The sequence below is a fragment of the Sus scrofa genome, chromosome 11 (assembly GCF_000003025.6).
Source record: "Sus scrofa isolate TJ Tabasco breed Duroc chromosome 11, Sscrofa11.1, whole genome shotgun sequence".
In the NCBI taxonomy this organism is placed as follows: Eukaryota; Metazoa; Chordata; class Mammalia; order Artiodactyla; family Suidae; genus Sus; species Sus scrofa.
The window spans coordinates 26,562,514-26,588,537 of record NC_010453.5 but is presented as its reverse complement, the minus strand read 5'-3'; positions in this window follow the sequence as shown (position 1 = coordinate 26,588,537).

Here is a 26,024-nt window from a genome sequence, read left to right as displayed (position 1 = left end):
AGGGATTGAACCTGCATCCTCATGGATGCTGGTTCATTACCCTTGAGCCACAGGGGGAGCTCCCTCATGTTATCTTTGAAATAAGCCATTTATTATTAGTCGTACCCTGGAACCAAACGTTAAAGATATAAGAACAGGTCAAAGAGAGAGACACACCGGAAAGGGCAAATACACTACAAGGTTTAAATACCAATGCGATGACACAAGGGGCTTGGGAGCATAAAGAAGAGGCAGTCCCAGAAATCAAGGAAGACGTCCCTGTAAAAGTGATGTCTCAGGGAGTTCCCTCATGGCACAGTGGTTAACGAATCCGACTAGGAACCATGAGGTTGCGAGTTCGATCCCTGCCCTTGCTCAGTGGGTTAAGGATCTGGCGTTGCCATGAGCTGTGGTGTAGGTTGCAGACGTGGCTTGGATCCTGTGTTGCTGTGGCTGTGGTGTAGGCCTGTGGCTACAGCTCCAATTCGACCCCTAACCTGGGAACCTCCATATGCTGCGGGAGCGGCCCAAGAAATGGCAAAAAGACAAAAAAAAAAAAAAAAGTGATGTCTCAGCCTGCACCTCATTGATGGCAGGAGACAGCAGGAGAAGCTGGAGGATTAGAGGGTGCCATGGAGGTAGAACATATATATATGTGAAGGACCAATAAATTTCTCCTTGCCAGAAGAACCAAAAGATTTTCATTAATCAAAGGCAGAGGGGAAAAAAGTCTAAAAAAGGGAATTTCGTGGTGGCCCAGCAATTAAGAACTCAGTGTTGCACCGCTGCGGCTCTGGTTTAATCCCTGGCTCAGGGACTTCTGCAGGCCATGGGCACAGCCCCCCACTCCCCAAAAAAGAAGTCTAAAAAAATAATAATAATAAAGACCAAGGGATGTTGAACTCCCCTGGTAAAGTGGAAGCAGATCCTTGCTTTCCTAGCCTTCGGAAAACAGATCAGAATGCAATTCCCAGGCATCAGTCAGAAGAGTCCAGGTTCTGCGGTGGTAACAGATAGTCCCCCAAACGCAGCAGCTTGGTACACAAACTTTTACTTCTCACTTCTACTACATGCCTACCTCGAAGTCACAGACACATGATGGGAGAGAGGGCTTTCTCATTGTGATCACTTCAGGGACTCAGGCTGATGAAAGTTCCAGCTCCAAAAATTCTTTAGAGTCACTGAGGTGAGGGGAACAGAATCGAACCACTCGGATCAGGTTCTTAAAGCTTCGATCTAAAAGTGATATTCATGGACATATGGCCACGTCCAACTCGCACAGGGCAGTAAGGAGCACCTACCGCACAGGGTGAAATGGGAAAGAACCAAATACATGTGGACTGGAAGAATGACATCTCTGCCCCCTTGTTCCTTCCTCAAGGGCAGTTATAAACCGACACTTCTTTACATTGGGTAGAGTAAATAGTTCTTGCCAAAATGTTCTTATATCTCATAAACGTACTTGAACCACACCAATACGATTCCCAAAGAGAGCACTTTTCTTTTGTTGTTGTTGTTGTTTTTCGTTTTGTTTTTGTTTTTGTTTTTGTTTTTTTGGCTTTTTGCCTTTTCTAGGGCCACTCCTGTGGCATATGGAGGTTCCCAGGCTAGGGGTTGAATCGGAGCTGTAGCCACCAGCCTACACCAGAGCCACAGCAACACGGGATCCGAGCCATGTCTGCAACCTACACCACAGCTCACGGCAACGCCAGATCGTTAACCCCCTAAGCAAGGCAAGGGACCGAACCCACAACCTCATGGTTCCTAGTCAGATTCATTAACCACTGCGCCACGAAAGGAACTCCATGAGAGAGCACTTTTCTAGTGAAAGTCGTAGGTTAAGACCAACAGCCTAGAGGATTGAAAAATTTTCCAGACAATTCAAAGAAGCTCAGAGAATATCAATTCCAATGGATTGGTTTGGCTATGATGGGGCTTCTAGGCATATTAGCACCAGTGCAGATAATGGACTTTATGCTTCACAAGTCAGTGGCCACCAAAGCACTTACTGAGCTCTTTTTCTCTTCTTTGATCATAGAGCCATTTTGTGGCGAAGCCGTTCCCCATACTATAAAGGAGGAATATACCATAACTTATTGCAGAATACCGTATTTTGTAGAATGGGCCCCTTTCTCCTGAGCACCAAAATGCATTCTCCTCCCTCTATTATTATCACTCCAAGCTATTAAAAGCCTGCTGCAGTGATGACTAACTGAACAAAAGAAATAAGCAACCTAGAAGGTTGTATTTAGTGGGTCCATAAGCTCACGTGTACATGAGTAGGCACTGGAAATGTTAGAGAAAGAAAGGAATGTTCTAACACGGTCTTCTCAGGAACAGAATCGGCTGTGATAAATATCACCCCTCACCCCCACCGCACTTTGCCTCTTGCAAAGATTTCAAATGATCAATCCAAGGGAAAGGCCAGCAATTCCTCCTGAATAAAACTGGAGTCCAGAATCTTAGCCTAAAGCCAAACACGTTGCTGAGGGGTCCATGTACCAACGGGGCCCTGACCTCAAGGTGTGTGTCAGAAAAAGAGAAAGAGGAAAAAAAAGGAAGAAAAAGTGTGCTCAGCCAGTAGCCTGCCCTCTGAAATCTCATGGGTAGCTCGGAGCAATCTTCATATCCTGCTTTCTTCTTAGGGTGATTTAGCCTTAGGTATTTCTAAAGGCTTGAGATCAGAGATAAAGATTATCTCTCTTCCTGCCCATTTCTCCATCAGTTCGAAGCCATATATCTGCAGCCCAAGACATATGTGTCCTCAGCCTAGATATTGAATTCTGGGTTCACCTTATATATCATTCACTCGCTGCATTTCCTCACCATTTTTTTTTCTTCCTTCCTCACTTTCTTCTTTTTTTCTCCCCCCCTCGGTTTGAGAGAGGCTGCCCAGCCCTTTTAGAGCATAAAGATGAAAATGAATGTAACTTGAGAACGGAGGCTACTCTCTCCGGAATATTTAAATGAGATAAATGACTCTGGTCGGAGCAGCAGTTCCCTGACATATTGGAGTGCCAAGAGCCATGTAGAGCTGTCACTCAGAAGAATGACTTCTCAGCCGCCATCCCGCAGTCCTGCCATCCTGCCACCCACCCCCAGGACCCGCTCGGGAAAGTGTGTTTCCTGCAGGAGCTGAAAAGACAAGCCCATCCATACTGCTTGGGGCCACAATGCGACGAAGACACAGGTATTCCCTGGGAATCAGCCAGCACCCGCTAACCCAGGGTTTCAGGTGAGGCTTCAACGCTGGGGCGGTGTCGCCTTCCAGAAAATGGATGTGGCTCTGTATTCATGGCAATAAGCTTCCAAGAGGCAGTAAAGCTGCCTCGGGTGCCCGGTCCCTCCAAATTGGACTATTGTACTCAAGCTGTCATTTTTCATTTTTAAAACCAGGATCCCTTCAGGTAATCAGTAACCTTGAAAAGAACTGAACTCTAAAGCAGACGTCTGTTGAGGTCCTCCGGGAGCCTGGAAAAGTTGGTGAAAAATACCAACATCGGTGCCCACACGGAGTTCCTCCGCCTCCTTCTGTCTCCCTCGCTATCTCCTTCCATCTTCGCCTTGAATGTTTCACAAAGTTTAGACAGGTTTAGGTTATCACTCAAACGCGATGACTCAAACTCGGGGAAATTGTTCCTGTAATGGAGTTCTCAATTTATTGGTCAATTTCACCTTGATTTTGTGTCACCGTTTGCTTTGCTGGCCCTTCAGCTTGTATTACATTCTCTAAAAATGTGAAACATTTTCAAATATTTTAAATATCACAGATAATTTTATTCAGCTCATAATCTCCTTCTGGAAAGATAAATAAAAATATTTTTTCTAAAAGGCAACCTTCTTCGCTGGCGTTATCTTTTCATAAATAGCTAAAATCTGCCACCTTCTGGATTTTCCAAGGCGGCTTCGCCATAAACAAGCCTCATTTTCCGGATCGCCGGCCCAGATATTGTTCACCAATGCAGTGACACTGCCATCTAGTGGGCATTTCCAAGATTATTCCTTCCGCCGAACCGGATAAAAGAACATGGGTTTTTTAGGGGGAGGCAAGCAAATATTCATTGAGTGCAATGTCATCGAATTACAATTGCTAAAAGAAAACAAACTTTGTACAAAGTACTGATATTTGAAACAAAAAGCCAGCATTTATTAAATACATCTGCAAAAGGAAAATAGAAGGACGTACGTGTTCACATTAACTCAGCCTCTTATGAAAAAGGCATTTTTGTTTCAAATTGGACAATACATATATTAGAGCCATGTCATTTCGTTCATCCTACAGGAACCTAAAAGAAGATGGAGAAATCGAAGTGTCTGTCAGTCCTTTTATCTCCTTTGTGCGAGGAATAGATTACAGTGTATTGGTTCTCTAATACTCAGCCCTAATATTGCAAAGAAAATAAGATAGACACGTCTGTGTTTTTTAAAAAAAAAAAACCAATGTCTAGACTCTACACTTTAAACTCTCCCTGAAACCTCCTCCAGGTCGGAGGAGACCATTGGTGGCAACGTGTTCATTCCCCAGGCTCATCCCCGGAAATCCAGCCATAGTGAGAACAGCACGTAGGATCCAATGGGTCCCCGCTTGTGATGTTTCAAACAGATGTCATTTCACTGCTCTCTCTTCTCATATGTTTTGAGATCTCCCTGGAGTCCTGCTTTGGTAAGATGAAAGAGTTTGGGGGGATTTTTTTTTTTTCCCCAGTGTCAGAAACCGTCTCTTGCAGCTGTGAGCTCCATTTGGGGGACTGTCAGGAATTTGACAAACTATCTCAAGCTGCCGTGAATCTACTTTGTGCTGAAACACAGTGAAGTGCCTGCTGTGGATTGGCAACGTGGGACCAAATTTAGTTTTGGGAAATCAAAACCGGTTTCAAGTCTCTACTGACTGAGGGAGAGAAGGGGAAACTCATTATCCCCATCCTTCTTCACTTCCTTCTTTCCTTCCATTCAAGGCAACCACCCTGCCTCTTCTTCCCATGGGCTCTAGTCCTAAACAATGACCAGGAAGCTCTGCTCTTCACCGTGACCATGACCGCTTGACACAGGCGGTGAGCACGGCTGGGCTTGCCCTTTATGGAGGTACAGGTGGCCTCAGCGTGTTGGTCCCCCCCCCCCATCAGGATGGCCCCTGAGAAGGCTTCCCCTTTGGTGCCAAGGATCTCGGCAACCCTTAGTTATTGTTTGTTTGTTGTTTATTGAGCAGGGTGAGGGGGTAGGAAAGGATGGAGGTTGAACACAGGAAGTTGATCCGATCACCCCAGGGAAAGAAACTTGGCATCTGAAGCCAGCCTCCAACCTCACAGCACTTTAGCATTTGGCACTACCAGCAGCAGACGCCCGGTCTGGCCCCACTCCCAAGCTGTTTGGGAACCAGAGCAAAGGCTTTCCGTAATGCTTCTGGCTAGGATATTATCAGCAAAACCATCTCCAGGCTGATATTGACTGCAGAGGAAGTCCTGGAGGGAATCCATTCCTCTCTCTTGCTTCTCTCCCCATGGCAGCAGGTGAGGTGCCCACAGCCACCCCCAGGTCAGACCTGAAGGGGGATAAAAGTGCCAGCAGCCTAGGGTAGGAGGACCAGGAAGGGGGCGCTAGGGCTGGAGAGGCAGCCCCAGGGCTTTGGGGACCTTCTGACTGCACATGAATGAGCTGCTGCCTTGCCGGGATCTTTGCTGAGACGGCTTGAGCTTTCTGAGCTCTGCTTATCTCACCACCTCCTCTAAAAGGAAAAATAAAACAGAGGTCAGAGCATTCGTTTCAGTTCACTAAATCTTAGGTGTCACTCTAGCCCTCCGCCATCAGATCTATTAGCCATTGTGATAGAGTTTAGGGACATGAGCTGGAGGCAAGAAGATGCTATGTGGCCAACCAGCCACAGTAGCAGCTGCCCAGTGGCCTGAGCTGGTAGCAAGAAGACTTAGGAGCTTAGAAAGTGCTTCTGATGGCAAGGACATGATGGCACCGAAATATACATTTCTAACATAGATCATCAACACACCCTGATCATTCTTCCGCACCAAACTCTACAAAACACCAAAGATTTACAAGCCCTAGAAAGGTTCAAAGGGCTCTCAGGGTAGATGGAGACACAGCACAACACAGTAAAGGTGAAGCAAAAGAACAACAAGCTGAAGAGAAAGAGCAAAGACCGTGAAAGGAAAAGAGACCGAGGAATTAATTCTTCTGGGGAGGATCAGATAAAATCCCACAGAGAAGGTGACCCCTAGAGGGGCCTGAGGAACCAGAGAGGGGACAGGAGATACAGCAATGCAGGAGAAGGGCCTGAGCAAACGCAGGGACGCCAGGATGGCCGTGCAGGTGCAGGGAACTGAGCAGTCCCCGTGGTGGGAATTAGGGCTGCAGGAATCAGATGGTCCATAGTGGTCGGAAACTGTGATGCTAAGAAGTAGGCAATGGGGAGCTGGTAGAACCCTTTTTTTAATTAATTTATTTATTTCAATTATGGTTGATTTCTAATGTTCTGTCAATTTCTGCTGTATAGCAAAGTGACCCAGCCATACACAGACATAGATGAATAAATATATATATATATATACACACATTCTTTTTCTCATATGATCTGCTATCATGTTCTATTACACATGATTGGATAGAGTTCCCTGTCCTATGCCATAGGACCTCATTTCTTTTCCATTCTATTTTTTTTTTATTTTATTTTTTGCCTTTTAGGGACATACCTGTGCCATATGGAGGTTCTCAGGCTAGGGGTTGAATCAGAGCTGTAGCTGCCAGCCTATGCCACAGCCACAACAACACGGGATCCGAGCCGTGTATGCGACCTGCACCACAGCTCATGGCAACGCCAGATCCTTAACCCACGGAGCGAGGCCAGGGATCGAACCTGTGTCCTCATGGATGCTAGTCAGATTCGTTAGCAGCTGAGCCACAAGGGGAACTCCCTTATCCATTTTAAAAGTAATAGTTTGCATCTACCAACCCCAAACGCCAGGTCCATCCCACTCTCTCCCCCCACCCCTTGACAACCATGAGTCTGTTCTCTATGTCTGCAAGTCTGCTTCTGGTCTGTAGATGGGTTCATTTGAGCTGGCAGAACTCTTTAAGCAATTAGAAGCTCTGCAGAGACGAACTTCAGCCATGGTTATAGGAGAAATGGGAGAGGAAAACCAGAGATGAGAAACAGGTCAGAGGCTATTGCCATGGTCCTGGGGAGAGATGGTGAGATCCTTAACTGTGCCCAGGGAGTTAGGAAGGAAAAGTTAGATGGATTTGGGAGAGAGCTCTGAAGCCGAATTGAAAGAATCTATGGAAAAATAAAGGAAAAGGACAAGAGAACGAACTTGGTTCCTGGGTGGGGTGGTAAGATCAGACCTCGAAAGGAATAGACAAGAGTTTGGGATTTGGGTCCCCATAATTTGGGTTCAGATGTGAGGAGCTGGTGGGACCATGTGGGACATCAACTGGAAAACCCGAATTACAATTCTGGACACAGATTCAACCCCAGAAAAATATAGTCTGATAAGGGCACACATCTTTTTTTTTTTTTTTTTTTTTTTTTTAATTTTTCTTCTTCAGCTACCCTGCGGCATATGGAGTTCCTGGGCCAGGGATTAGATCTCAGCCAAGGTTGCAACCTAAGCCACAGCTTTGGCAATGCGGGATCTTTAACCCACTGTGCCAGGCTGGGGATTGACCCTGTGTCCCAGGGCTCTCAAGACACTGCTGATCCTGTTGTGCCACAGTGGGAACAACAAGCGCATGAATCGTTTGAGTGTTTTGTCCACAAATACATCCCATGCCTGGAGCGGTGTTTGGCACAGAGTAAGTGCTCAGTAAATATTTGTTGAATGGATGGATGAACTTGATCTTCAGTCTGTGGAGGGTAGCGGAGGGCACGGGAGGGATTTCTCAGAGAGTGGGGAGCAAGAATGCAGTGCCATCAAACAGCACACAATATCACTTATGTGTGGAGTCTAATTAAAAATGATACAAAGGGGGCGTTCCCGTCATGGCGCAGTGGTTAACGAATCCGACTAGGAACCATGAGGTTACGGGTTCGGTCCCTGCCCTTGCTCAGTGGGTTAAGGATCCGGTGTTGCCGTGAGCTGTGGTGTAGGTTGCAGGCGCGGCTCAGATCCCACGTTGCTGTGGCTCTGGCATAGGCTGATGGCTACAGCTCTGATTCGACCCCTAGCCTGGAAACCTCCATATGCCGAGGGAGCGGCCCAAAAAAATAGCAAAAAGCCAAAAAAAAAAAAAAAAAAAAAAAAAAAAAAAACAGAGACGGAAGAAAAATAGGCATAAAAGATGGAGAGCTTGCAGGTACCACAATGAGTGGAGATCCCTGCCTGAGTTAGGGGACCTTACCGTAAAGTGGCAGGAGAAGGAGCATTAGGACAGGTGGTTCAAGGACATGATGCCAAGTACCTGACCTTGCTAAGTGCCCTTCTCCAGACTCCAGAAGCAACTGCTCTGCCTAGATCTCCCTCCGTGTATCCCAGGCGTTTGGTTCCACTGGCTCATTCCAGGGTCCCCTCTGAGCAGATCCTAAAAGCCTCTCCTTTTTTCTAATGCAGCCACTTCCTGCTGTCTCTCTAGAAGAAGCAGAAAACTCCCAAAGCAATTCGGTCCCCGCGGATCTTGAAGCTGAGGTTCTACCAGCAGAGCCACAGCAAACATCTGTCTGTGAAGCCTAGAAAGCCAGATGCAGAAACAGGGGCCAGGCTTCCATTGCTGTAGATGTCCTGACCAAGAAGCTTAGAAAACCACCGTACCATCAGTCTTCATTTAGGGGTGCAGGCACTGATGCTGAATATGATTAAGAAACCTGTCCAGAAGTTCCCATTGTGGCTCAGGTTATGAACCCAGCTGGTATCCATGAAGATGCTAGTTCGATCCCTGGCCTCAATCAGTGGGTTAGGGATCCAGCATTGCCATGAGCTGTGGTGTAGGTCACAGACATGGCTTGGATCCAGAGTTGCTGTGGCTGTGGCATAGGCTGGCAGCTGCATCTCTGATTCAATCCCTAGCCCGGGACCTTCCATATGCTGCAGGTGCAGCCCTAAAAAGCAAAAAAAAAAAAAAAAGAAAAAAAGAAACTTGTCCAAGGTCACCCTTAGTCTGGCTGCAGAGTGTAATTCATATTCACTGAGCACTGAGGCTGTGCCAGGTATAGCTGTAGACATTAGGAATCACAGGAGGCCAATAGCTTCCTCTCCCCCTCAGAGCTCACCTCCTAGATGGGGTGCATGGAGCACAAGCACAAAAGCAAGCATGAAACAACACACGTTTCTCTAACAGCGAGCAGGTCTTTGCCCAAAGCCTCGTGGTACAGCCCTCGATGCTGAGCTCCCCAAATCCACGATCACAACACAAAACCCTGATGGGTAAGAAGGCTACACCCCCACACAGCAGGCCCGTCTGCTGTGTTAGTGCTGCTCCCTCCCACCAAGCCCTTGAAACGTGTTAAACCATCATTGCCATTCCACGGCGAGCACATTTCTCTTTTATTTTAATCCCATTATAGAATTTTTTGATGGCAGCCTGCTGTTAGCATACATCTAAGTATGTTAAAGCACCCCAGGCCCTGAGCCTGAAAGAACCTCTTCAGAACACACGCTAGGACAGGTCTACCTTGTTTGCATGGAAATGAAAATAAAAAGAGCTGCTCTGGGGCAAAGAGGAGGAAGCAGGTGTTCTAATACCAACACCTAGGAGGCCACCACTCCTTGTTCTCACCTTCCTGCTTCGGGTGGGAGCAGCCGGATGGTGATGAGGCCCTTTTGTATTCTTCCCGGTGCCAGGTGCTTGGGTCTGGGCTCTGAGGATGCATCAACCCACCTGGGACCCGGCAGCTCAAGCTCAACTGTTGCTTTTCTGCTCCAGGTGCTTTTTTGGTGCAAGGGAGTCAGGCGCTGCGAGAACCCACAGGTTCCCTCTGGAACTTGGGTGATGTCTCATTAAGGAGATGGAAATACGACACCTGTTATCATTTAAATACACAGGCGAGGATTCCTGTGGTGGGTCAGCAGCACTGAACCCGACTAGGATCCAGGAGGACAAGGGTTTGATCCCTGGCCTTGCCCAGTGGGTTAAGGATCTGGTGTTGATGTGAGCTGTGGTGTAGGTTGCAGTTATGACTCAGATCCTGAGTTTCTGGGGCTGTGGTGGAGGCCGGCAGCTGCAGCTCAGATTTGACCCCTAGCCTGGGAACTTCCATATGCCGCAGGTGCAGCCCTAAAATACATACATACATTAAACAGACAAACAGATAGATAGATAGATAGATAGATAGATAGATAGATAGATATGCAAGGGAGCATCTCCCTCTGTTTGCAAATTTGTGAATGGGGAGCATCCCTGACATGGCCAGAGTAAGGGCTTCCCAGAGAACATAGAGTTCTTGGTCCTTAAACAAAGTACCACTTATCGGTCATCCCAGGCATGTGAGTTTTGATTAATTACTTCACACCAGAGCAGAGCAATATGTAGGTCGTCCTTTTTTTTTTTTTAAGGGTCGCACCAGCAGCACATGGAGGTTCCCAGGCTAGGGGTCGAATTGGAACTATAGCCGCCAGCCTACACCACAGCCACAGCCATGCAAGATCCAGGCCACATCTGTGACTTACACCACAGCTCTCGGCAACGCCGGATCCTTAACCCACTGAGTGAGGCCGGGATCGAACCTGCAACCACATGCTTTCTAGTCGGATTCGTTTCTGGAGTTCCACAATGGGAACTCCAGGTTTTCCTTTCTTGGAAGAACAAACTAGAATATATTCTAGGCACCAGAGCCTCCTGGGCTTCGATGTGTGTGCCCAGGAGAATATATAATAGAGGCTGTAAATAACATTAATAATTGAAATCCATCTGAATAAAAGATGGAGACACTTGTGTGCTCTCATTTGTGGTGATGGTGGAGGCCGCCGTCATTATCCTTCACGTGTTCTGAAAGGCCAACCCCTGGGGAAACTATCTAATAACTAGGCTCTCCTGGAAAGATGATGCCTTTTTGATGAGCTTTTGGGCCCATGGTCCAAGGTTAGGTCAACATGTTTGTTTAGGAGTTGACATAAAGAGTTAGAACCTTGGGAGTTCCCATCATAGCTCAGCAGTTAAGGAACCCAACTGGCATCCATGAGGACACGGGTTCAATCCCTGGCCTCGCTGAGTGGGTTAAGGATCCAGCATTGCCATGAGCTGTGGTGTAGGTCACAGATGTGGCCTGGATCCCGCATTGCTGTGTCTGTGGCGTAGGCCAGCTCCGAAGGGACCCCTAGCCTGGGAACCTCCATGTGCCGCAGGTGTGGCCCTAAAAATATAAAAGACAAAAAAAAAAATAGAATCTTTAATGTGTTCTGAACATTGTTTATGGATCCTTTTTATCCTAACAACAGAAGTTGCACCAAGGAGATGAGAGCAGATTGTTTTAAAGAGAGTTTGGCCAAATCCTTTCTATATAAGTATGGGTGAGTGGGTTTGCAGCATGCAATCCCAAGATTCCTCACAGATATGGACGAGTAATATAGAACTCACGCCCTTAAAGAAAAATATATCGAGTCGACCTCTCAACCCGGGGGCAGATGGGTTATATATTTAACATCCGGCCAGGCATGAGGCATTTATTATGGACCCCGGCATTACCAATACATTTATCATGAAGGCGAGTCCTGCATTTAGCCATTCGAGGCTCTTCTGCAGACAGGAGCATCTATAGCAAGCTCTTTTGACAAAGTGTATCCCATGGACATCAGGGATCCTGGACTCTGTGTTAGTGGCTCCTAGAAGAAAAATGTACAGCCCCTGGCCTCAAGGATGATAGAATGTAGCAGAGGAAACAAAGCACATACAAAAACAGAATATGCAATAGAAAGCCTAAGGGCCCTCACCAGCTTCTGCACAGTTGCAGGAGTTGAGAAGACAGAAAATTATTTAAACGGGGAACGCTTCGTGGAGGAGGCTGTGTTTTAAATGAGGCTTAAAGAATGGATGGTATTTAGATATTGTTACAGGCGTTCCCGTTGTGGCTCAGTGATAATGAATCTGACTAGTATCCATGAGGACACAGGTTCGATCCCTGGCCTCACTTAATGGGTTGAGGATTCAGCCTTGCCATGAGCTATGATGTAGATGGTAGACACGGCTCAGATCCCGTGTCGCTGTGACTGTGGTGGAGGTCAGCAGTCGCAGCTCTGATTTGACCCCTAGCCTGCAGACTTCCATATGCCACAGGTGCGGCCCTAAAAACATAAAAAGAAAAAAAAAGAAAAAGAAGAAGAAGAAGGAAGAGAAGGAAATACAACTGGAAGGTAGATTAGGATCAGTCAGATCAGGACGAGCCGTGAATGCATTTGATCTGATCCTGGAGGGCTTGGACCACAGGCAAAAATTATTTCAGCAGGAAGAGCAACAGGATCAGAACTTCCTCATGCATCGAGTGAACCATATTTTAACCTCCATAGGTAATGGTGGCAGCGAGCCTGACCCCAGAGTGCAGGGCTCAGCTGCATGAGGTCAGGCAGGGGGTGGCACCTGTCCCCGGTGCCTGAGCCCAGAGAAATAACCGCTTATTCAGACTGTCAGTCACCGCGTGGCTCCAAGGACCCTCCGAGTGTGAACGACAATGCACACTTCTCCTGCTTAGTACTTAGCAGCGGGGTCTGCCCTGCCCCACAGCTGTCATCGGGCACGAGGACAAAGAAGCAGCTTAAGAGGATCTGAGAGAGGAGTCTGCAGATGCTCCCATTTTGACTGGATGTTTCCACGAGCTCTGCTGCCCATGCCAGTCAATGTTGATTTTTTTTTTTTTTTTCCTGCATGAAAAAGAAAGGCGGAACTCTGTTGATTTTGTGTTTTATGGCTGATCGATGGGGGTCAGAGCGAGGGCTTTGAGACTCGCCGAGGGGGAGGAACTGGGCTGCTTCCGATGGCCTCATTTGTGTCGCGTCTTCTTCTGGGAAAGAGGGAGGTCAAGGTGAATCCCTCTTTCAGACTCAGATGACTCAGGCGACGTCACCCCTGGGCCAAAGAGGCAATGGTGGGGGCGTTTCCAGCCGGGCTGAGCGAGGCGAGGTGACATTTAAGAGCTTTGAAGAAACGCGGCACTTTTGGCAGAGGGACCCCAAACTGCACCTGCATTTCTGCAGGCTCTTAACTTGCTTTTTATATCCTTGCAGGCTGTCTCTGGAACTGCTGAAAGGTGGAAAATCTGCACATTCCTTAAGCGTTTGGAAGGAGAGCCAGGGCAGGGAAGACAGGGGCGAGAAAGAGGCTCTCCAGGAACCAGGTCCGTGTAATTCTAACCCCAGCTGTGGTGCCTTCAGCCCAAACCTATAATCTCGATACCTGTAATTCCACCACTTAGCAATCATAGCTCCCAAGAGTTAAACACACTCTAGTAAATGCTTCACTCATACACGGTCGCATTTCATCCTCGAATAACCTCCAGGAAGTGAGAATGGTTTTTATCTTACAGAAGAAATCAAGCTCTGATAGGTTAAGTAGGTGGCCCAAGGTCACAGAGAAATGAGCAACAGAATGGACTTGAACCCCATGATCGCAGTAACTGGTCTTAGTCTTCTCATCTGTGTTATGGGGAAAACCATCTTAAGGATCAAAACCAAACTAAGCCACACTGCGTAGACAGGCTTGCCAACCATGGAGGCTGGAGAATACACACCACCACTGCCTTGGAGTCAACTCTGCCTCTTCTTTATTTTTTTTTTTTTTTGTGGGGGGAGATTTTTTAGGGCCACACGCTGCATATGGAAGTTTCTGGGCTAGGGGTCGAATCAGAGCTGCAGCTGCCAGATCCAAGCCACATCTGAGACCTACACCACAGTTCATGACAACTCCAGATCCTTAACCCTATGATCGGGGCCAGGGATTGAACCCACATCGTGGATACTAGTCTGGTTTGTTACCACGGAGTCACAATAGGAACTCCCCACTCTGCCTCTCTTTCATGGGTGACACGTAGGATTTAGATGTGAATGCGCTTCCGAAAGGCAAAACAGTACAAACTGATGTGTTCATATCACGAACAGCTCTAAGAGTCGAAGAGCCAGTTGCTGTATCGTATGCAGGAGTCAGGGAGGCAGAGAAGCAGGAGGGGCTACACTGGGATTCCCCAGGACCCATCGACTAGGTAAGGAGGCTAAATGGCCTCTTGAGCAAAAGCAAGAGGGAAGAGACACACACAGGGATCCATCTGCTGCCTTCGACAGATGGATGCAGAGACGGATGCATCCCTGACCCAGCATCACCCTTCCCTTCCACCACCGGCAGCTTGGTCCATGGTTCTGCCTCCACATGGTTTGCATGGAAAATTAGCACAGGGTGGACCTCATTAAAAGTATCGTGACCAGGGGCTGAAATGAGAACACTGAAATGAGAAATCATCCTATGAAGCAACAGAGTCCATCAACAAGGCGATTCATTCTGCCTGCAGCCTGACATCGCCGTCCGAGGAGCCCAGCTGAAAATACTGTGTCTGCTGGTGCCCTGCTCTAAGCTTGCAGCTGCTGGAGAGTCCCCACGAAGTCACAGAGAAAGAGGCCTGCAGATGGCTTGCTGCAGCCACGAGCAGTGAATACCCCCCCACTCCCCCCCCCCCATCAGCCCCCTCCCCACCCCCAGTAAGCCTCCGAGTGTCCCAGTTGCTGTTAAACTGCCAGGGCTACAAAGCCACGGATGCAGCCAACCGGAGCCACGGCCTCCTGAGAAATGACAGATTTAAGGGAAGAAATACCGTTCGCTTGCTGGAGGCGAGTTATTTTAATATCATGCCGAGGTGACAGCTCTCCACATTTAATCATCAGACTCCCGATTTTTTTTTTTTTTTTTTTTTTTTTTTTTTTTTTTTTTTTTGCCACGGCATTAGAATTTCTCGCAGTTGGAGAGAAGGCTCCTTTTCCACCCGTGCTGACAGAGGCATGTTGGCGAGAAGTGTCTGTAAACTTCTCCAATTATTTTTAATAAAATGTAAATGATTGTCTACAAAAGCCCTCTTTCCTGGCAGACACCCCCCCACTGCTGCCCCCCCACAGCCTAGGGTAGCAGTTGGCCAGGCCTCCCAGACAAGGCCTCAGTGGCTTTGTAGTTGTCCTGGTGATACTAGCCGTGACCATTTCTTTTTTTTTTTTTTTTTTTGAACTTTTTGCCTTTTCTAGGGCCGCACCCACAGCATATGGAGGTTCCCAGGCTAGGGGTCTAATCAGAGCTGTGGCCACCGGCCTATACCAGAGCCACAGCAACGCGGCATCCAAGCCCGTCTGCAACCTACACCACAGCTCAAGGCAACGCAGGATCCTCAACCCACTGAGCAAGGCCAGGGATCGAACCCGCAACCTCATGGTTCCAAGTCAGATTCATTAACCGCTGCGCCATGATGGGAACTCCCCATTTCTTTTTTAATGGTGTCTGTGATCAGCAGCTGTCAGAGAGACTGTGCATTTGATGATCTGTTTCCTAAAAGGATGGAAGCAGCCTGGCTGCCTCCAAACACAAGCTCAGCCATGTCTCAAGGTCTGGCAGCCATTAAAATGGACATTTGCATCCGTGTCGAGTTTGCTCATTCCTACAAGACCCCCCAAGGTAGGTCTGTGCTATCCTCATACCCATTTCTTCTTCACAGATGAGAAGCCAGCAAGGAGACAAGTTAGATTTTGTTTGTTTGTTTGTTTGTTTGTTTTGTTTTGTCTTTTGTCTTTTTAGGGCTACACCTGCAGCATTTGGAGGGTCCCAGGCTAGGGGTCGAATCAGAGCTGAAGCCACTGGCCTACACCACAGGCACAGCAATACCAAGTCCGAGCCTTGTCTGCGACCTACACCACAGCTCAGGGCAACGCCAGATCCTTAACCCACTGAGCAAGGCCAGCGATCAAACCCATGTCCTCATGGATGCTAGTCAGGCTCACTAACTCCTGACCCACCACGGGAACTCCGACAAGTTATGTCTTCATGAAAGATCCACAGCACCACGGAATTGCAAGCCAGGACACACACCCAGTGCACAAAGGACTCTTTTCTTCTTTCCCAAAACTTTCCATGGATGTTACCATCTGGAGGCCCTGAGGATGCAAAAATAAATACGACTTGAGTCCTTATCTGGGGAGTTAACAAGGTAATAGAGCAAACAGACAGGTGAATAAATAATTTGAGCACACACACAAAAAGGAGTTCTTATCGTGGCTCAGCGGAAACAAATCTGACTAGCATCCATGAGGACACAATTCCTATCCCTGGTCTCGCTCGTGGGTTAAGGATCCGGCATTGCTGTGACCTGTGGTGTAGGTCACAGATGCGGCTCGGATCCCAACTTGCCGTGGCTATGGTGTCAGCCAGTGGCTATAGCTCTGATTCGACCCCTGGCCTGGGAAGCTCCATATGCTGCGGGTGCGGCCCTAAAAAGACAAAAAATAAATAAATAAATAATTGAGCACATGTGAAAGGCAGCCAAACCCAGGTCAGCACAAAGTGCCATGAAAACATTTCTACAACTGAATTCGCTGGGTTGGGGGTAAGGGGAACCCACAGAGGTGATAGCTGAGACAGGTCCTGCAGGCCAGTCAGGGAGGCGGGCTTCTGTCTGCTGACAGATAGAACCCCGCAGGCCAAGGCTGGAGAGACGTGAAAGAGCCTGGGGTGTTTCAAAAGCAAGGCATCGCCGGGGAAGAGAGAGACCAGGTCCCTGGATGGAGGGAGCATCCGGGAATGCAGCTGGAAAGAAAGAAGGCAGTCAGCAGATGGATGACTGTCGTGGTGTTCCAGTGGCTGAAGACCAAACGCCTGTCCTTGTCTGTCAGAAACCCTGCTCCCTCTGCCCCAGGAAGGGGCAACCCCACCCATGGTGGGAAGTTGCGACTATCCTGTGTGATAACCCAAGCAGGGTGGCTTCAAGGGACAAAAGAGCTACAGAGATGAAGGAACCCACTTCTGGCACCTGCGTCAACAGGAAAGAACCCCGCTTTCCTGAGAAGAACCGACAGAACCTCAGCCTCTTCCTGGGCTCTATCCAGCAGCTTCCCACCTGCCCATTGGTGCTCCATCCACCGTCATTCACAGCTTCTCTGTTACCTGGAGTGTGGCTTCTTGCAAGAGAATGGGGCCATCTGAATGACCTTGCTTGTCACCTGAAGGAGAAGGGCTGATCCTCCTTGCATGGTGGCCAGCAAACCAGTGCTGGGAGCCCACAGAGCTGCCACCTCCTTTCCATCTCATTATCATCTCTCTTTTTAATTTTTTTTTTATTTTTTAATTTTTTTTTTTTTTTGGTCTTTTCTTTTTAGGGCTGTACCTGAGGCATATGGAGGTTCACAGGCTAGGGGTCTAATCAGAGCTACAGCTGCTGGCCTAGGCCACACCCACAGCAATGCGGGTTCCGAGCCACATCTGCAACCTACACCACAGCTCACAGCAACGCCGGATCCTCAACCCACTGAGCAAGGCCAGGATCGAACCCACGACCTCATGGTTCCTAGTCAGATTTGTGTCTGCTGCACCACAACAGGAACTCCTCTTTTTTATTTTTTTTTTTTTATTTGTTATTTTTGGGCTGGGCTCACAGCATGCCGAGGTTTCCAGGCCAGGGAGGGAACCCGAGCCATAGCAGTGACCCAAATCACAAGCGTCACAATGCTGGACCCTTAACTTACTAAGCTACCAGGGAACTCCTCGTTTTCACCTCTTTCTGAAATGCAAAGCTGGGACTTGAGAAGCAATGCTCTTGATCATAACAGGAGGCATTTTGCAAATCTGCTTTGCACTTTGTTAGCCCCTGGATTGTATGCTGGGCAAAAAATTTGTGCTTCTTTCCAGCGACCTGGGCTACCCAAGCTCCACTCACAACAGAGGACAAGGAGGGGATGTTTGAGTCCTCCTGAGGCTGTCCCCAGAGATGAATGACATCCCTCGATCTGTCACCAGCCCTGTTTGACACTGGCTGCCTCGCCCAGCACCTCAGGCAGTGCTCATGATTCACGTACACAGCCCTCTCGGGATGCTTGGGCAAGTCCTTGCTTTGCAAATGCACAATGATATTCCCAGCAAAATTCATGCCTGCTTTCAGGCCATGGACAAGGTCCAGCCCTGCAGCCACTCACACCCAGGCTGTCTCTGTAACTTCCCTTCCTTCTCTTCCACTGTGTGAAACTGAGACACAAAGGAAGCTGAAGAACCCAAGTCTTCTGCAAGCGCTAGACTTCAAAGCAAACATTCAGTCTCTCGATGTGACCGCATTTATTCCCCACTAGCTCAGGATAAGCACGGCCAGACCACCTCCCTGCAGGTGGCAAATGACAAATTTTGAGGGCTATTGAACGCGCTGCAAGTTTTCCAAGCAGGTCTGCGGAAAGTTACTTCGCACAGTTGTCTCAGTAATCAGGAGGCACTGGAGGCGTGTGTGGCTTTTGGCAGCCCTGGGTCTGGCCCGGACCTGGGTGGTGGGCCCATCAGAGCATGGGATTCAGCACTACAGTCCATGAACTTCAGCAGGAGACCCTGACAAGCATTTGGAGCCAGCTCTTGCAGCTTAATCCTGTTCGGTTTAATGGATTGGTTCCCCATAGCAGAAGGTCAAGGATAAGGAGGAGATAAACCCAGTGCCCTGATGTCTTTGAACTGGCCCAGGGCGCCTCTCGGGGGGCTGCTCCCCTCTTCCATCCACGAGCTTGAAGAGCCAAATGCAGGGCAGGTGCCCCTTCCAAGGTCCTTCTTAGCTTGGAAGCAACTAGAGTGTTTCCCCTCGTGTATCTTTGTGGCCCCTACACCCCTGCCTGAGCCCCGTCCCCTGCCTTCTCAATCCAATTCATCAGCCAGGCTCCTAGGCATACACAGGATTTAAGACTTTCCAACTGTACACATGTTTTTCTTTCATTCTTCACTTAGCTAGGCTTGTGTAAATGCTCTTGTGCTCCCTAGCTGACTCAGGGAAAAGCCTGGCATGGAATAGCCATGATAAGCAAAAGTTGCCATGCGGAGTTCCTGTTGTGGCTCAGCGGTAACTCAACTAGTATCCCTGAGGTTGTGGATTCGATTCCTGGCCTCGCTAAGTGGATTAAGGATCCAGCATTGCCGTGAGCTGTGGTGGAGGTCGCAGACGTGGCTTGGATCCTGAATTGCTGTGGCTGTAGTGTAGGCCGGCAGCTGTAGCTCTGATGAGACCCCTAGCCTGGGAACCTCCTTATGCTACTGATGTGCCACTACCTCCCCCCCAAAAAAGACAAAAACAAATAAATAAATAAATAAGGCATGGTAAGAGATATCTGAATTGCCAGCATCCCTGCTTTTGCACTTTGGGGCCATTATTAAATAAAATAAGGATTACTTGAAACCAAGCCCTGGGATGCCACAGACCATGTCTGATAGCCCATTTGGCTACCAAGGGACTGACAGGCTGGATAAAGGGACGGTTCACATTCCAGGGGGTATGAAGTGGGATGGCAGGAGCTTGCATCAGGCTGCTTGGCACCGCAGTTTAAAAGGTTACATTTGGGAGTCCCCATCGTGGCGCAGCTGAAACCACCCAACGAGTAACCGCGAGCTTTCGGGTTCAATCCATGGCCTCGCTCAGTGGGTTAAGGCTGCAGCGTTGCCATGAGCTGTGATATAGGTCACAGATTCAGCTTGGATCTGGTGTTGCTGTGCCTGTGGTGTAGGCCAGCAGCTACAGCTGCGGTTCGACCCCTAGCCTGGGACTCTCCATATGCCGCAGGTGCGGCCCTAAAAAGCAAAAAAGTAAAAAAATAAAATAAATAAATAAATAAAAGGTTATATTTGGAATGAATGGGCAATGGGATCCTATTGTACAGCACAGGGAAATGTGTGTGATTGGGCCACTGTGCTGTACAACAGAACTTGATGAAACATTGTAAATCAACTGTAATAATAATTTTTAAAAAGGTATGATTTATTTCTGGCATTTTCCTCTTCATCTTTCTGGGCCTCTGATTAACTGTGGGTAAGTGAAGCCACAGAAAGTGCAACTCTGGATAAGGAGAACTACTGCATTGCCTGCTGAATTGCGTGTGGTAACCCAGAACCACCTCAGGGTTATAATCTCATTTTTTTTTTTTTTTTTTTGCTTTTTGCCATTTCTTGGGCCGCTCCTGCGGCATATGGAGGTTCCCAGGCTAGGGGTTGAATCGGAGCTGTAGCGCCAGCCTACACCACAGCCACAGCAACTGGGGATCCGAGCCGCATCTGCGACCTACACCACAGCTGACAGAAATGCCAGATCCTTAACACACTGAACAAGGCCAGGGATCGAACCCGCAACCTCATGGTTCCTAGTCAGATTCGTTAACCACTGAGCCACAACGGGAACTCCATAATCTCATTATTAAGATGTGAAAGTGGGAGGCTGAGCTGCCTACACTTAACTCTACTCAGAAAGGACATAAAATAAAGGCATAGATCACCAAAATGCCTAGAATGATTATCTGTGCCTGAAAATTCTTTACAAAGGAAAGCCTTAATTAACCTGCACCCAACTGTGGAATTCGTTAGCTAGTATTTCTTCACTCTTGACCTTAAGAATTAGGAAATGAGAACAAAACAAACTGCCCTAAAATAGAACAGAACTAAAATAGAATAGAACTGTCCTAGAGTAGTGAGCTCCCCGTCACTGAATATATTCAAGCAAAGGCTGGACAACCAACCGTAAGAGATGCTGGAAGGGAGATTAAAGCACAAGCCAAAGGTTTGATGACATCAGTGATTTTCAAACTTTGGGCAGCAGAACATAAGAGAGATAAAAGTAGGGCTTCCTGGAGTTCCCTTCATGGCTTAGTGGTTAATGAATCCGACAAGGAACCATAAGGTTGCGGGTTCAATCCCTGGCCTTGCTCAGTGGGATCTGGCATTGCTGTGAGCTGTGGTGTATTTCCCAGATGCAGCTTGGATCTGGCGTTGCTGTGGTTCTGGCGTAGGCCAGCAGCAATAGCTCCGATTCGACCCCTAGCCTGGGAACCTCCATGTGCCGCAGGTGCATCCCTAAAAGGACAAAAGACAAAAAAAAAAGTAGAGCTTCCTGCTCAGGGTGAAGAGGGGGAAAGCCCTCACCCCCTCCATGAAGGCGCTGAGGAGTCCCTGTGAAGTCTTAGGACTCATGATTTAAGCCAACCCTAAGAAAAACCAGAATTTACACAATATCCTGCAATTTATAAAGTCTTTTTGTGCATGGTTATCTCACAAGAGCGTGTTACAGATGGCGTTCAGACTAATAGCTGCTGTGCTCTATGGGAGTATATTCACTCTATGGGATTGGACCAAATCAGGTGAGTGTGAAACGAATCAGTTGTAACCAGAGTGATTACACGGGGCCAAGGAAGAAAGATGCTACAGGGTCCGGGGGCCGGTAGGGCAGGTGAGGGAGGTTGAGGATGGGACACAAGAAATATTAGCATCCTATATAACTCCTGCCCAGGAGGAGAGGGTATGTTTTCGGAAAATGCTCTTTGAGTGACAGAAAATACAGCCTTTAATTCTCCACCACTTATGAAGCCCAAATTAGAGAAACAGCCCAGAAGAAAACTGCAGAACATAGAAGCCGATTTTTTTTTTTAATTTTATGACCACACCCCCAGCATATGGAAGTTCCTGGGCCAGGGACTGAATCCGAGCCTCAGCTGCAACCTACATCACAGCTGCAGCAACACCAGATCCTGCCAGGCTGGGATCGATCCACGTCTCTGCAGTGACCTGAGCTGCTGCAGTTGGATTCTTAACCCACTGTGCCACAGCAGGAACTCCTAGAAGCCACTTATTGACAATAAATATATGTAACTATAATTGTGCAGTGTGCACCCTACAGGAAAGTCATGTTCTAAAGCCCAGCCTTCTTGACAAATCTGTGCCACGATACAGTTGAATAGCAAAATGACAAGAGCTGTAGCAGTAGGATTCATGCAAGCTCATACTCGAAGTGGAAATTTTGTGCAACCACCAACAGATAAATGGAGATTTTTCTGCAATGTGTAAATTATCCCTTCTTATATATGAAAATTCTCATTGGATTATAAACTGTATCAATCAAATTTCTTAACTACACCTATATAATACAGTAAGTTGTTTTTTTATTTGTTTGGTTTTTGTCTTTTGAGGGTCGCACCCATGGCATATGGAGGTTCCCGGGCTAGAGGTCAAATCAGAGCTGCAGCTGCTGGCCTATACCACAGCCACAGCAATGCCAGATCTGAGCTGCATCTGTAACCTACACCACAGGTCACTCCAGTGCCAGATCCTTAACCCACTGAGTGAAGCCATGGATGGAACCTGCATCCTCATGGTTCCTAGTCAGATTCGTTTCCCCTGAGCCACAATGGGAACTCTTCATACAGTAAGTTTAAACAAGAATAAATTTCATGTTATACAGACATAGAGTTTACTGAATCATTGGAGGGCTGAAGAAACTTAAACAGATGATGCAGGGCTGAGCTTTCAAGAATTATACTTGAAAATCATACCCCAGAACTGGGCCACCAAGAAAGCTGCTGCCACAGCCACTCATCCCCAGCTATGAAGCCTCAGCCATGATCTGTGACAGTAAAATGGATCAGTTCCAAAGGAAAGCTCAGCATGTACAAGTCCCAGCTGCAAGTGAGTCTGGAAAGGCTGATGGGTAGCATTCTACCCTTTTTAGGACAAGAAGCCACTTCTGGAAGGGAGTTGGGGAGTGTGTAGAATGGGTCAGTGCATAGAATCCTCTGCTGAACCAAGGAAAAAAAAAAACAAAGAGGATCTGAGCAGAATGGGGAAAATGCCAATTCTCTTAGTCACTTTTGGCTAAGATTTCCACGCATCAGTCAGTGAAAAGGGATTAGAATGAACACAAAGCCATACTGCGGATAACCTCCAATTTTGGTATTTATGTATATTTTCTCAAATTTTGATGATAAGCTGTATTTTGCTCTAAAATGTAGGCTTATGAACTCTCACGTCCTTCTGTTGCCATTATGAGATCCTGATTTGAAAGAGCCTTTCCAGATGGATGTAGCCTGGTCACTTTGAAAAGATAAGGGCTTTCTGGGAGTTCCCCATCATGGCTCAGTGGAAACGAATCTGACTAGTATCCATGAGGACATAGGTTCCATCCCTGGCCTCTCTCACTAGGTTAAGGATCCAGCATTGCCGTGAGCTGTGGTGTAGGTTGCAGACCTGGCTCTGATCTTGCGTGGCTGTGGCTGTGGGATAGGCCAGCAGTTATAGCTCCATTCACCCCCCTTGCCCCCCTCACCATATGCTGTGGGTGAGGCCCTAAAAAAAAGAGAGAGAAGGGGGCTTTCAAGTCAGAAAGCCCAAAGTCTGAGTTCTAGCATCAGCTCTTATATAAGGACGGATTGTATTCAAGGTACAGAGAATCCTATCTGCTCTTCCATAAAAATGAAAACGTTGTTATCCTCCTTCAGTGTCATTGTGATAACTGAGAGGTGATCAATAGTGTTTTTTAAAAGAGTCTGACCCAGAGAAGATTCTCAATAAATGTTGCATGCTTCCCCTCATCCTTGTTTTTATAAGTTAGCCAAAGAATTCCCCACTCAGAGTTGTACAAAAGTTCTGTGGCCCCAAATCCAACAACCTGGTGAGGGACGTGGCTTATGAAACGACACCTGAATTAAACCCCTTCCCAGTTGCGTGGGAACCTGACTGACAATCCCTTATGTCCACAGTGAACACCAGAAGGGAGTCTGAGGTCTTTAGGCAACAAGAAGATTTCAAGTCACCTTTCCCTGTTATTTGACGAAAGGGCAAAATGGTCCCCATGTTTTTTGGAAAGAATTCCAACAAGAGTTGCACCCTCTGGGGTGCAGACAGGACAGAACAGAATGCTAGAGGTTTCATTGTGGAATTGCATCTGGGAAAGATAAGAAGAGGAAGCAGATAAGAGCAGGGAATGCTTGCAGTCTACCAGGCAGGGCTGACCCCTGGGAAAGGAAAGAGAAGAAGCAACAGGACTGGGCAGAGAGGGCCTCCGCCCACAGTTCTAAGTGTGGTTCTGATGACGTCTTGATCCACAAGAACTCCAAAGCAAGCCTTTCCTTGTAGACCTTTCCTGGTAGAAGTGATCCGTGTTGGGCAGAGGTAGGCCCAGGTATTCCCATCATATGCAGTCCTTGGTTGGGAGATGCCCAGGAAGAGTTGGCCTCACTTTTTCAAGAAGAAGAAGACGTTGATGGCGCTAACAATGGAAATCAGTCACTAAGGCAGCCTTTGAAGCTCCCATGCCCTTCCCTTTCTTTTTGTTCATTTTCATGATGTGAGTCCATATGAATGAAGAGCCAAAATAGAAGAAACTGATGAATGAAGATGGATGCCTCTAAAGGGCATCACCTCCAAGAGGCTCTGAATTAAATACAAGGGAGGAAATGAACTTTGGGGTGCATGGATATTTTCAAATTATAGTTTTCTCCAGATATATGCCCAGGAGTGGGATTATAGGATCATGTGATAACTTTACTTACAGGTCTTTAAAAGGAGCCTCCATACTGTTCTCCATCGTGGCTATATCAATCCAGAGAAAACTGTAAGCCAAAAAGATGTATACACAATGGAATATTACTCAGGCATAAAAAAGAAATAAATAATGCCACGTGCAGCAACATGGATGGACCTAGAGATTATCATACTAAGTGAAGTAACCTAGAAAATGACACCATTTATATGTAGAATTTTTTAAAAAAAGATAAAAACCAACTTATTTATCGAATAGAAATAGACCCACAGACATAGAAAACAAACTTACCGTTATGACAGAGAAAGTGGAGGGTGGATAAATTAGGAGTTTTGGATTAACATACATGCATTGCTATAAATAAAATAGATAACCAACAAGGACCTACCATATAGCACAGGAAACTATACTCAGTATTTTGTAATAACCTATAAGGGAAAAGAATCTGAAAAGACTATATATATATATATATATATATATATTCTATACACACACACATATACACAAACACACACATATATATATAACTGAATATATATATAAATGAATACATATATCTATATCTATCCATCTATAAACAGGTGTATAGCTGTATACCTGAAACTAACACAATATTGTAAACCAACTATACTTCAATTTAAAAAAAAAATACAAAGGAAGAAAATACTATACTTGCTCATTCTAAGAGACTGAATTGACCAGTCTATTGAAAAACAAAAACCCCGCTCATGTGAAAGTTGCAGACACGTATCTTCGTGGTTACCTGTGGCCGATTTGAAATTATTTCTCAAACCAAATCAATCCACCTGATGACCAGATGACTCCCTTTACCAGCCCTATTTCAAGTTTCTTTTCCACTCTTTATCGAGACGTGAGTTTCTTTAAACTCCTAAGGGATCAGGTTTCCCATGACAGGGGGTTATTCATTCTGATCCTTTTACAGTTTGAAACGTCAATGAAATCTCCCCATTTGTCACTTCTTTAACTGAGTACAGACTGGACGCCTCTCAGATTAATTTTCGTGATGAATCCGATTTCAAAGAACATTCATCCAAAGGTGAGCCCGTGCACCTGCTAATGTATTTCAGTACTTTTACTAATAGCTTTAGAGAGCTTTTTAATTTATATTTCACTGTATATTAAGAGATCCTCCTTCAGTTCGCCTGCCTCTCCATGAGACCATTTTTCATATTTCAGATTAGGACACCAAACACTAGCACTAAATGGATGAGATCATTTTAAATATTATGCAGATACCCACGCAGGTCAGGTATTTTAATATTTTCTCATCTCTAATTTATTTCTGTACTTGTTGAACGTGGCTTCTGAGATGTCCTTTTAAGTATCTTCTTAATTTTCATGACATTTGAGAAAATTATTTGAGCATGTTCTTTGTGTAGAAGTTTTTTATGGAATAGGAAAGGGCTGTGGGGGTAATGAAGTAGAAACTACCTGGTTTGGAGTTTTTCACACAATAAGGCTACATAATGCTGCTACCCATACAAGCAATGACCTTGGGCAAATCACTTAACCTCTACTTAACACGGATCGACTAACACTCCTCTCATCACCACCCCCCAGCTCTCCCAAGAGAGTCATCAGCCATCCTGTACTC